The sequence below is a fragment of the Nannobrachium achirus genome (genome assembly GCF_963921795.1).
Source record: "Nannobrachium achirus genome assembly, chromosome: 11".
NCBI classification, from domain to species: domain Eukaryota; kingdom Metazoa; phylum Chordata; class Actinopteri; order Myctophiformes; family Myctophidae; genus Nannobrachium; species Nannobrachium achirus.
The window spans coordinates 38,684,875-38,697,979 of record NC_137820.1 but is presented as its reverse complement, the minus strand read 5'-3'; positions in this window follow the sequence as shown (position 1 = coordinate 38,697,979).

Sequence of the window (13,105 nt, the reverse complement as noted above, 5' to 3'; positions counted from 1 at the left end):
TTGTTTCTAGAGCAACCCCAAAGGTTTTCATCTAGCAGCTCCAACACGTGACTGTGTGTATGTACGTCCCTGTCCGTATGTCCCTTTTCTGATTGCACAATATAATGGATGTGAGGATTGATCAAGCTTCACGTGATATCACAATATATATATATATTATAATTTATACCAGTAAGATGCCTAAGGGTGAAAAGCGCAGAGCGCAAGGTCGCGCACCAAGGAATTCGCACAGGACATCACTTCATCAAAGACCAAACCAGAATATCCATACATGGAGACGACTGGATAATCACCTAGATCTCATATATGGAGCTGACCTCTATTTATATATTTTTCTTTTGTGCAACTTTTGTGCTACACTCTTGTATGATTATGTAGGGCTTTAATTTACAAAAGAACATACTATTTTGAAACTTGGACCCGACAACGATGATATATTATCCCCACAACACCAATTGTGTGTATAAGCAGCACAGCCTAGTCTATGGGACACCAGTGTAGCTTTTTAACAGCCCCATATTATAGCGCTTTATAGTGTTTTTTGGATCATTGCAGTGTGTTTTCTTCTTTCTTTCTCCTCCTCTAAATCACAGGCCGTCTTCATTTGTAACTTTAGTTGAGTGCTGGAACACCTGGGTGCGACTCGCAATGGTGTAAAGTAACTTCGTACATTTTCTCTTTACCGCACTTAGGTACAATTTTGAGGTATTTTTTTGGAGTATTTCCAATTTTCATTACTACTCCACTACATTTAGTGGAGTAGTAATGGAGTAGCAAACTTTAGTTACTAGTACTATAGACTTTGATTATCATTACAGTAACCACTTCAGCCCTATATACATTTCGGTCATAGCCAATATACAAGGCTTACAAGCTCACTTTTTTTTTTTACTTTTACTTGTATTTCTACATGGCATTATTGATACTTTTACTTGACTTTTTCCACCACTAGGCGTGAGGTTAAACCGCATCCCATAACGCCTGGAAATTAACAGTGAATCTGATGTGCGCTAAATAGCTTATAGTTCATGTGATACCTTACACACACCTCTTGCCACCACAAATACTGCTCTCACTGTAACCACATACACACGTGCAAATAATTCATTCCTTATGAACTTTGCAGGCAATATCTTTAGTGCTCCAGGTTGAGAAATGGTCCATCATTTTGTTCTGTATCCTGGAACGCTGTAGATTCAGTCTCCAGGAAGGAATCCTTTTTTAGATTTATGATTAAATTAAATGTTTAATTACACATTTTAACAGAATTAACGAATTGTTCCGTTCAATTTCTCCTTTTCTATAATTTTCTTTCATGAAAAGGTTAGTCTTACAAACTATCCAACTTACTAGTTACTACAGCCTTCAAACGATCTATTTCTGAAATACTTTTTGGTTGAAATAGGGATAGATAAAAATCTAATCAAACCCATAAGTACTCACCAGAACTGTGAGAAAATCCATAAATCAAGGGCAATGTGGTCATGTGTTTGTGTGGTACCAGCATGGTGGAGGAAATGACATGCACTATCGCTGATGTTCAGTCTGGGGGGATGAGATGCTAGACTCCTTTCTCTATCTCTTAGACAGGGGCATGCATGTCCATGTCTGCCGTGCTGTGGCCCCTATGACACCAAGGGATCACACAGACAACATCATACCAGAGAGATGTGCTGTAATGACGTGGGCGCCGAGACTCGGGGCGCCACACGCTTCAACCTCGACATCACGGGCCCGGTTTCAAAACAACTCTCTCTGCTTCCTCTTCTCCTCCTCTCCTGTATTTGTAGATCATCGCAAATTATGTTTGCATAATCGTCATAATCGTTGCTATGCTGAAAATGTTTCCAATATTTTCTAAAATAGTACTGCGACTTGCAATTTGCCTGGTTTTCAAGATGCTCAAGTACCTGTCAAACGACTTCAAAAGAGTAACGCCCATGGGCACAACAGAAGAGGTAAATGGTAAATGGTACATTAATATAACGCCTTTTATCCAAGGCGCTTTACAGAGATTGTGCATGACATTTCACACATTGATACACCGATGGCAGAGGAAACCATGCAAGGCACCAACCTGCTCACTGGTAGCAACTACTAGAGGTTCAGAGTCTTAATTGCTCAAGGACTCTTCCACACGAACTCTGGGGGAGCCCGGGATCGAACTAGGAACCCTTCGGGAATCAATCAAGCAATCAAGCAATCAATCAATCCAAAAAGAACCCGTCAAACACGTAACACAAGCACAACATGGTTCGCTTAGTTCAGTGGTTCTCGACCTGTGGGTCGATTTGGGTGGACAACAACAGTGAAGTGACAATTTAAAGCAAAGAAAAGAAAAATGGCCATTTGCATCAAAAGTAATCAACAAACTATACCATTAAAATTGGTCAAACATTGGCCAAATTGTCAAATAATATAAGAAAGAGGCAAAGATTGAGGCGTTGTGAGCTTGTAGATCTAATATTTATCTGTGGAACCAAGTAAAAAAAAACGTAATGCCTCAACTCCTACATTCCAAGTGCTTGTCAGGGTCCTCGGTTCAAATAATTCAGCCTGAAAAGGTTGAGAACCACAAGCTTAGTTGTTGTAGTCAAAAAGAGCTTATAAAGGTATAAGTCAGCTGAATGTAGCAGAAGGTTAGCAGAGGCCATGGCTCATACGAAACCTTTACAGTAATTCTGAGTAAAAACATTTTTTTACTCAGTTGAACTCTCGCTCTGTTTTTGATCATCTCTTCCAAAAGGCCCAGCAGCCCTGTATATGGCCCCGTATGGAAAAGCTGAAATCCATTACATTCCCTCTTTAACGGAATCTTGATATCATTCACAGCTCTGTTTCCAGCGGATGTGCACTGGTGTGTGTGCGTGTGTGTGTTTTTATTTTATTTTCGTTGGCGTATTGGCCTGATAGCAGGAGGTCCTGGCCAGCTTTGTTGTGGTGGGAAGCAGCGCTGCTATCCCGACAGAGATCTCTGTCGCATTGGCTTTGGAGCTGTGGCTGAAAAAGCCAACAAGAGCGGGGCTTTCACAACAAATCCCCCCAGAACTGGTTAGCTACTGTCCCATCACACTCCCCCTATACCTTCGTGTGTCGATCCCCCCCTCCGGCGGAAAACCGATCCTATCTCTCCTCATCTCCGGGGGTATAGCCTACTTCAGCTGATCTCATCAGCTGAAGGTTCGCAGAGAGTAAACAGTGAGTCAGATTATGACATCATGTGGACGGATAGAGAGAGAAATGCAATAAGATCACAACTTCTTTCAACAAAAAAAGAGTAGCTCCTCAGGGCGGACACTACTACAACTGGGATAATGTGCTTCCAACCGCAACACATGGGTGCCATTAAGATACCATCCAAAAGCTTTGCGTTAAGTATTGTGCAATGCCAAATGGAAAATACCCACGCGATACGCTTCGACGTTCTTACTTTTTTTTGCATGTCTATTCTTTAACCAAAACACATTTAAAACATTTTCCGGGATCCCTCAGTTTGGAGGAGTTGCGGAAGAAAAAAAAGAACGAAGGCGAGCATCCAATTCAGAGCAAGGCGGGGAAATGATTACGACCACACAGACTTTGGTTTGGACGTGGCGAGCCGTTTACTCGCCAAGAAAAGCAAACCGAGCCGAGGAAACAAGATCATTCTGACACTGTCTGAATAGGTCCTCGTGCTGTCGCGGAACACCCCATTTTACTGACCCAATTTGATTGAAAATAAATTGGTTTTGAATTTAAAAGGCTGTATAGTGTATAGCTTGCGTGGATATAGGCATTGTAGGGGCACGCACATCACTGGCCCAAGAGGTGTTCCCAAATTGTGTTTCAACTCCCAAAGGATATTCCCCTATACAGTATTACACTGCTTTGTCTGTCCGTATAGTTTTGTATCATTTTAAAAATGATTTAAAATATTGACAAAAGCCGATCTACAAGCACACAACGCCTCGCGACGCGTCACATTAGATCTGCTATTTTCACTACTTTAGTGCGACACTTTTGTATGATGAAGCAGGCATTACTTTATGAGAAAAAAAAGTACAAATTTGAAACTTGGAGCTATGAGGGTTCTGCCTGACAGTGACGATATACTGGTCACAGACCAGTATGCACTTGACAAGATGAGTCTAAAGCACAGAGAAGAGTTTAGGGGGCTACTGTCTGTTGGAGAGGGTCAAATTGGTAATAACTTAATTAATAAAGCGCTTTTCAAAAACGACAAAAAAAGATGAGACGGTCCCAGGGGGACAAAAAGTAAATCAAATGAAAACAAAGCATATCGTCGTTGTGAAAACCTTGTTTGTCCAAAACCGTTCGTTTTGAATTTATCATTTTAATCGTTTTAATTTTAATGATTTAAACTAGTGGAAACAGCCAATCTACAAGCACACAACGCCTCGCGCCGCGAGGCGTTGTGTGCTTGTAGATCGGCTGTTTCCACTACTTTTGTGCGACAGCCTTGTATGATGAAGCAGGGCTTCACTTTGTGAAAGAACCTACACATTTGAAACTTGGAGATGCAAGGTTTCCACCCGACAACGACGATATAAATACAACTCGGTTGACACTGTGAATGATGCAATCACTGCAATCAATCTACAACAAATTACGACATCCAGTATTGTTTTGACCAAAAGCAGAGGTGAAGAAGTGAGTTGTTAAAAGTGATTTTAAAAGAAGAGGGGGACCAATAAGCCATCTCAGGCAGCGGGAGGCCCCTATGGGGCTCATGTTGGTCTGTGATATATTGGGGAGCAATATTTGTATATCGTTGATGTCGGGCAGAAACCTCTTATCTCCATGTTTTTTCCTTTTTGTGTTTTCTCGTAAAAGAATGGCCTACTTGATCACACTACACTACAGCGTCACACAAATGTATCGAAAGTAGCAGATCTGCAAGCACTCGTGCCGCGCTTTGAGCTTGTGGATCTGCTACTTTTGCTGTTTTTGAATTTGAATCCTGAAAACCTTTGGACACATTGGTCACCGTCAGAGACGTTATGGTTTGAAGGTGACAAAGTCAACAATCCTAAACGTAACTGGCTGCCAAGACGGGTGTAACAAAATATACTATAAGTATGCTGTATTTAGAATAACCTGAATTGTGAAGATTTTACACGCACGCACGCACGCACGCACGCACGCACGCACGCACGCACACACACACACACACAATTATGCTTCTTAGTCTCCACAGGGTCTCGTTAGCAAACAAGTAACTGGCAGCCAATGTTGGAGCACAAGATGGGGTGTAATATATACTGTATAATACTATATACAGCACATTGTATATAGAATAACATACCTGAACTGCGGAGCTTGTACACACATAATTACTCCATATAGTTTCCACAGTGTCCCTCTTTTTAGCAGTGCCTGTTCTTACCATCACCCCAAGGGTGTGTGCTCGTGTGTACGCACGTGTGCGTGCACGCTTTTGAGAGTGTGTGTGTGCGCGAGTGTGTGTGTGTGTGTGTGGTTTAAAGCGAGTCATGGCTCAGTCACACAGAGATATAAGGTAATGTCTCCCTTCGGCCCTTCAGGCGTCTTGCCTCGGAGTTCCCAGCCCTGTCATGGAGGGCCCCGGCCTGCCCTCTCTGAGCCCCCAGGTTCACCACTCAGTGAACCCTGTGCCTAGAGGTCGAGGGGTCAAGAGCCCGGGGCCAGTCCACAGACAAGAGCAGTAACGGCCATGCCTACAGATCATACTGCAACTTTAGGGATGGGACGATATGAAAAATTCATATCACGAGTATTGTGACAAAAGAAATCGCGATTTACGTTATTGTCGCGATAATCAAAAGCCTTCATCCTGAGGAGGAACATTTGCCCAAAGAATAGCCGATCTACAAGCTCACAACGCGTCCCGTTGCGATGCGTTGTGAGCTTGTAGATCAGCTATTGTTTGGCAAAGACATATGATAGAAAGTGAAAAAATCAAGTACGTATTAAGTACCTTTTACCAATTATAGAGGGTTTAAATGGTACCGGATATGCAGCTCGGCAAATAAAAGGTGAATTGATCCCAGTGCATGACGGAGGACAATATCACGATATTAAATCTCCACGATACGATTATTGCTGAGTGTTTTGTATCACGATAAACGATAATATCGCTTATCGTCCCATCCCTATAACTGCAACCGGGCAGAGTTGTGAGGTTTACACAGTGCACATGGACGGGTATAGGACCTTCAAAGAAGAGCCGTTTATGGCCTCTTGTGTTTACCTGCGTCCTCCTGCCCCCCTGAACGTAATTTACAGCCTATTATTCCACAAGTAAAAAGAGCTCGGGATATTAACTTGCAGTTGATGTTAGCAGATGACTTGCAGTGACTCACTCATTAAGCAAGACCCAAAGGTACAATGTATTCCTTATTTCTTTTGTCTCAAACCCAATCTCGTACGTTTCAGCGGTAAACCATAGCATCTGCAAGCTGTAAAGGGAATACATACATACCTGTATTGCAAAAGGTTTCAGTGAAAGGGGCTAATTAGCTTTTAAAAGAGGGACAACAAAAACAAAGTGGGCCCATTGCAAATCTTGTCGAGCCTTTTTTTTTGTGGAGTGTTCTCATAACACCTATTGACCCCAGGGTAGAGTAAACATTCCATTTGGCCTTCATGACATGCCAGTAATTACCCAGACTGCCCCAGGGCCCTGTGCTCGCTGCCTGGCTGGACCAGCTAAGAGGCGTACAAAAGAGACATGCTCGCATTTCCTAATCACAACGCCACCCACCAGCAAAGCGGTGAGAGGCTTGTAAAAATCCACAGTACATAAAATGTCAGTAAAAAAACGATTCTTCACGGGCTACTGGACATCAAAACCGTGCATTTCATAGTTCAGTGGTTCTCAAAGTGGGGTCCGGGGACCTTGAATGGATTCCAGGGGGTCCCCAGCTAAATGATTGATAGTCAAGTGCCAAGTGGACCCTTACGCAATCTGTAACTCTGAGAGTACACGTTTTGGAACATTTCCATTTGTATACTCTCAGAGTTATGGAGGTCTGTGGCTTGGGGTTCCTTGAAATTAAAAACTTTTTAGAACCACTGTCTTAGTTCAGTGGTTCTCAACCTTTTCAGGCCATGACCCCCCAAAATAATCATTCTTGAACTGGGACCCCCCCCCCCCCCCCCCCCACCAGCACCACCCTGACAAGCACTTGTAATTGTAGTTGATGGATTTTTGATTGACTCGGTTCTTTAGTAGATTAGAGATTATCATGATTGATTACGTGTGACGTTATAGAGTAGATCATGAGTTCATTGATTATATTAATATGTAGCTCTTATGCTACATCATTGATTGTAGCTTGTAGTAAGTAGTCTAGATGTCGCACTAGGACTGAGTAGCTATTGTTTTGGTAAAAACCTATCTTGTTATGGTACAGCTCGTTCCAGAGGCCTTGAAGCCACAGACCATTATTCTTGGCAGAACTACTTTACCACTGCCCAGAGTGATAAACTGTACTTCTGTCCATAATATCGTGTTACATAAACATGACCACCACCACCACCTAATACATTGTCTTGTCTCCTCGTTTTCTCATTGATTATTGATTGATCTGAATTCCACCACAGTTCCAAAGATTGTTTCCTGTTGTGAACCTAGATCAGCTATTTTCAAAATGTTTGGGTCTTTTAGCAATTTGGTTAATGTTCGACCAGTTTTGATAGTGTAGCTTGTTGATTACTTTCAATGCAGTAATGGTCTTTTTTCTTGTCTTTTTCTCCCTCTCTTTCGAGGTCTAAATGAGGTCTTAAATTGTCCTTTAAATTGTGGGTCCACAGCTTGAGAACCCACTGTCTTATCTGATTATTCAGTCGCAAACTCTTCTGGGACTGTGGAGACGGCTTTGTCTCAGTGGGTTTGAAACTGCAGCACATCGGACCTCTTTGTTACATTACATCCAATTCCGGCCAATTTTCTGTTAATCATGTCAGGAATCTGACCCAGTTGAATCAATATGAATCTCAACATGAATATAATCTCATTTTTTCAGGTCATATTGGACGTAATCAGATTATGTCTTGGTGCCTGTGCAATTTTGTCCTCCCCGTGCGCATTCTTTGAGGTGTGTTTCTGTTGACTGAAAAAAGGACGTTGTCTGGTTGCGGTACAGTTAGTCGTTTACTGTCTGCCAGCCCTGTCGACTGACGCACAGCCCGATGACGCCGCCTGCTAAACGCTTGTCTCGACACATGCACGCAGATGTACGTACCCGCAATCACACTGTTCTGTATGTGTGTACACTGCGCACGACGTGTGAACACACCCGTGTAGTTTTTCTTTTTTTACAAACTTTCGGTGGTGTACTGGGTGTTGCATTGATTTATTCCCGTCGAATCGCCAAGTGTTGTTAGCTTGTACTGTAGATCATTTCTTTTTTTTGGCAGGGACATGGCATCACACACCACCACGCAGTATGAATTAAGGCTTATCCCCCCCCAAACCCCAACCCCAACCCCGCTGGCTTGTCTCTTGTCCGTCTCCTCTCTCCCTCATTATCTGTGTTAAGTGCATGTCTGAGACCTTTGGCTTCAGTGGCCCACAATACACAACACAGACAAACATCATCCGCAGGCGCTGTAATTCACCTCAGGGACATGATGAATACACTGAGCTCTAAGATAGCAGCGGCAGCTGCCATAAACACATCATTGTGTTTATTAGACCACTTAATGTCCCCTGTTTCTAGGGGTATGTCATCGTATTAAGCGAAACTCTTCAAGATTTAAAGAAGAAAAGAAAAAAAGTTCAATTTAACATTTAAAAGGGCCCCACCATGCTTTTCAAAATATATATTTTATATAAATATTGGTCCATAATACGGTTTTATGCAGGTTTTAGCCTAAACAACCACTCGGATATTGAAATTTCATGTTCTGTCTGTCTCTAATTCCAGCCGTTTCAGATGCAATACCAAAATGCCCTTTGTTGGCAACGAAAAAATTGAAATGATACAGAGAATATTAGAGAACCACGATGAGAACCATGTAGAGTCAATCATAATCTTCTCTATTGGTGTTTTCTCCGTTCCAATTTTAGTACCACTTTACCTCATGGTTCCACCTCATATATATAGTCTCAATAGAATATAGCCTCCCAAAAAGTACCGCCCCCTTCTCGAGGGGGCCCAATAGGAAATGAGCCCCCTGTGACATAGCATGGGGCCGATTTCAAAAGAGTACTGTTCAGACACGCCCATTCAGAAAATCACTGAAATGAAAGGCAAGGCTTAGAGTTAATGAATGGGTTTTTGGGGTCTGGAAGAGACACTGGAAGACCAAAAAACAAGAAAAAATGTAAAATGTGAAATTCATGGTGGGGCCCCTTTATCATTCAAACATGTCTGATATTTGCACAGCGCAACACAACCATACATTGAAGTATAAAATAGTCCTTAAAGGACCACTTCACTTCTGGGACAACCAGATCTTATTATATTGTTGTTTGGGACACGATCAACACAATCCTGAGTAATGTTTTGTGTTCAATCTGTGTTTTTAGATATTTTAGTATTTCAGCATGCTACAAAGCATCATATGATGCTTTGTAGCATGATATTGCATCATCTGATGCATCATATGATGCAAAATGCATCATATGATGCTTTGTAGCATGCTGAAATATTAAAATATCTAAAAACACAGATTGAACACAAAAAATAACTCAGGATTGTGTTGATCGTGTCCCAAACAACAATAAAATAAGATCTGGTTGTCTCAGAGGTGAAGTGGTCCTTTAAGTGGTTAAGATGCTTGTTGAACTACAGTATGGCGTTGTTATAACCAATGACATGTATTTATTTATATCCCCATGAATGCAGTGAGTTGCTTCATTTATTCAGATCTTATTGTTGAAACAAGAAGATAAAGAAGACCTATTCATGTCATTCATACTCTCTCACAGATAGAATGGATAGTAAAGGAGTTGATTGATGTTTCTGTAATGTCTGGCTCATATTTCACTGTGTTTTTAAAATATATCTCTATCTCTATATTTAAAGGAGTGTGCTGTTTGTTCCACTTCATATCATTTGATTGAGACAGATAGGAAACCTGAGGGGGAAATGAGGGAGGGGGGGGGGGGGGGGTACAGAATACTTGTGGTGGGATTTGATCAAGGACCCACTGGAGTGCACGCACGCACGCACGCACACACGCACGCACGCACGCACGCACGCACGCACGCACGCACGCACGCACACACACACACACACACACACACACACACACACTGCGTGTGAACTGTGAACACACACTGGAAGCTACAAAGATATGCATAATGCAGGCTAGAGTCTGCCAGATCGTTCTTTTTCAATGTAACCCAGCAACATGAAGATACAAAAATACATCCAATGTGTGTGGCTGCTACAAATAGCCGATCTACAACCTCACTGTGAGCTTGTAGATTATTATTGTTTTATTAAAAAAAAGTCATTTTGGGGGTGAACTTCTCCTTTAAAGGGATATTTCACTTTCAACAAAACTTTTGGTCATTAATAATTCCTTATCGGATTACATTTTTTTCCATTTTCCCAAATAATATTAAAAATAAGTGAAAAAAGTTATCGGAAAAACACGGCCAGCTCACGTATTAGGAGGGTAGTATGAGTCACCAGAAAAAATAATGTGTGTTTTTAATGAATTTATCATGGTGTATGTATTAAGTTGTTTTTGTTTTTTTATGCATTTATTAGCACACGATGGATGGCTTGCTTGCGATCCCTATTGAGTGAACGACAAACTATTTCTAAAATAAATAAAATATTATAAAGTGTTTTTAAGTTTAGTTTTAGGGCAATTATAATGTATTATAAGGCATATAGCCAGGGATCCTTTTAAAGAGAAAAAGAGTGCTGGGGGGAAAAAAAAGGAGCCGGTTAATTAACAAGACACCGACTTAACCTAACATAACAATAACACAATCCCTCTCGCATACAAGTCCTTCACATTCAAGTTGTCCTCAGCAACGCGGTCAAGTCAACCAATTAGACTCACCTGATCTTTAGCGCTGTGTCAAGTGCTAAATGGGCTGGCTGTCAGGCGTGATGGATGTGCGCTTCCTGAGAGCCGGCACTTGTTTCGACATAAAACCATACATCATTTTTAATTGACTGGCGCTAGGCTGGGGAACTGGCGATAATTAAAGTCTTAAAAGGCAGGCAAATGAGGGACTACAGAGGCAAGCAGTCTGACAAACCTGTTACCTTAAGTTCCATTAGTGTTTGGCTAATTAGCTAAGCATGTTTTTAATTTAAGCCTTTCGAGCATATTTAGCCAGAAGTGTCTCTCCAGTGGACTTTGAACAAAATGTCTGGCCGGTAAACCTGGCACACCATAAGAATTGAGAATAATAAAGAGGAAAAAAAAACCATAGAGTTCGAGTACAATTGACATTTCTTTTCTTTGGGGATACACCACAGCTAATGTTATCCAACAACACCCGCACGCACGCACACACGCACACGCACACACGCACACACACTTACACACACACACACACACACACACAAACACACGCACACGCACACACACACACACACACACACACACACACACACACACACACACACACACACATATCCAATACTCTCCAATATAGTTTAGATCAGTTGCTCTCAAACATTTTCAAATTGATATGTTTTTACTTTTTAGGCATCTGAAAATATTTGTGCCAGGAATCCTCCAAGGAGATTTGTGTTGCTAACATTTTTCACAAATGTCCCCTCAAGAAATAAAAAGGCATATCTACAAGTTCACAACTCATCACATCAAGATACATTGTCAGCTTGTAGATCGCTTATAATTAAATTGTTATGCTATATTAACTACTAATTTTCTTGGGGGCCCCCCCTGGAACCCACTCATGGACCCCCGGGGGGTCCCCGGACCCCACATTTTAGAACCAGTATCTTAGATCATGGGTCTTCAACAGGGGGTCCAGGACCCCTCGGGCGTCCTCAGAGTTACTACAGGGGGTCCTCCAAACCTTTGAGTGATATAACGTTTTTTTTTCTCCTTTTTTATACACTTGAACCCTAGTGTCCATATTCTGAGAACTTTAGCCAAAAATAGCAGATCTACAAGCTCACAATGCCTCGCAGCGTGAGGCGTTGTGAGCTTGTAAATCAGCTATTTTTGGCAAAGAGGTTTGGTGTAGAGGGGGAAAAGAGCAGACTAAGTACATGTGTGAAAGGACAGTGAAAGGACAAGTTTATTAAGTATTGACGGTTCAAGTGGTTAAATATCTGAAAACACAAATTGACATGAATCCAAAATACACTGATGATTGTGCTGTCAAACGATGAAACTATATGGAATCTATATGAAAAAGTTGTGGGGGTCCCTGCTTCATATCTCTCTCAACTAAGGGGTCCTTGCCCTGAAAACGTTGAAGACCCCTGTCTTAGATAGTACAAGGCCATGTTCTCTCAAGCTGTTGGCGAGCAGTTTAAAGGGTCTAAGGAGCTGAATGCACGTACTGTTCACACAAGGCTCTCTCTGAATACGTGTTTACTTAACCAGTCACATGTCCCCATCTCAGCAGGAAGAGAAAAAAAAGAAAAGAAGTCATATTACCTTTTTTTTTTCCAGACAGATTAACCCTAGGATTCAGGTTAACAGCCTCTCTTCCAGCACAGGAAATTCAACGTTTCTACGTGCTGCGAAAGACACGTTATGAATTCGGATCTGCAGTGTGTAATGACTTTCTGTAAATACAATCGTAAATCTAAGGGATATGAAGTGAGATCAGTCATCCGGAGGTTGTGTGTGTAAATGGTACACGGCCGAGCCGACTTTTCCAGGGCGCTTTTTTGGCACCGCATCAGCTAAAGTTAACATTTCATATACAGTGCCAGTGTACAGACAGTGAGCCCCACGCATACACATTTTTCAGTATATGTTGTCACTGTCGGGCAGAAACCTCATATCTCCAAGTTTCAAATGTGTATGTTTTTCTCATAAAGTAAAGCCCTGCTTCATCATACAAGACTGTCGCACAAGACTAGTGAAAATAGCAGATTTACAAGTACACAACGCCTCGCACCGCTTGTTGCACCGCTTGTTGCACCGCTTTTTGTAGTTTGGCTATTTT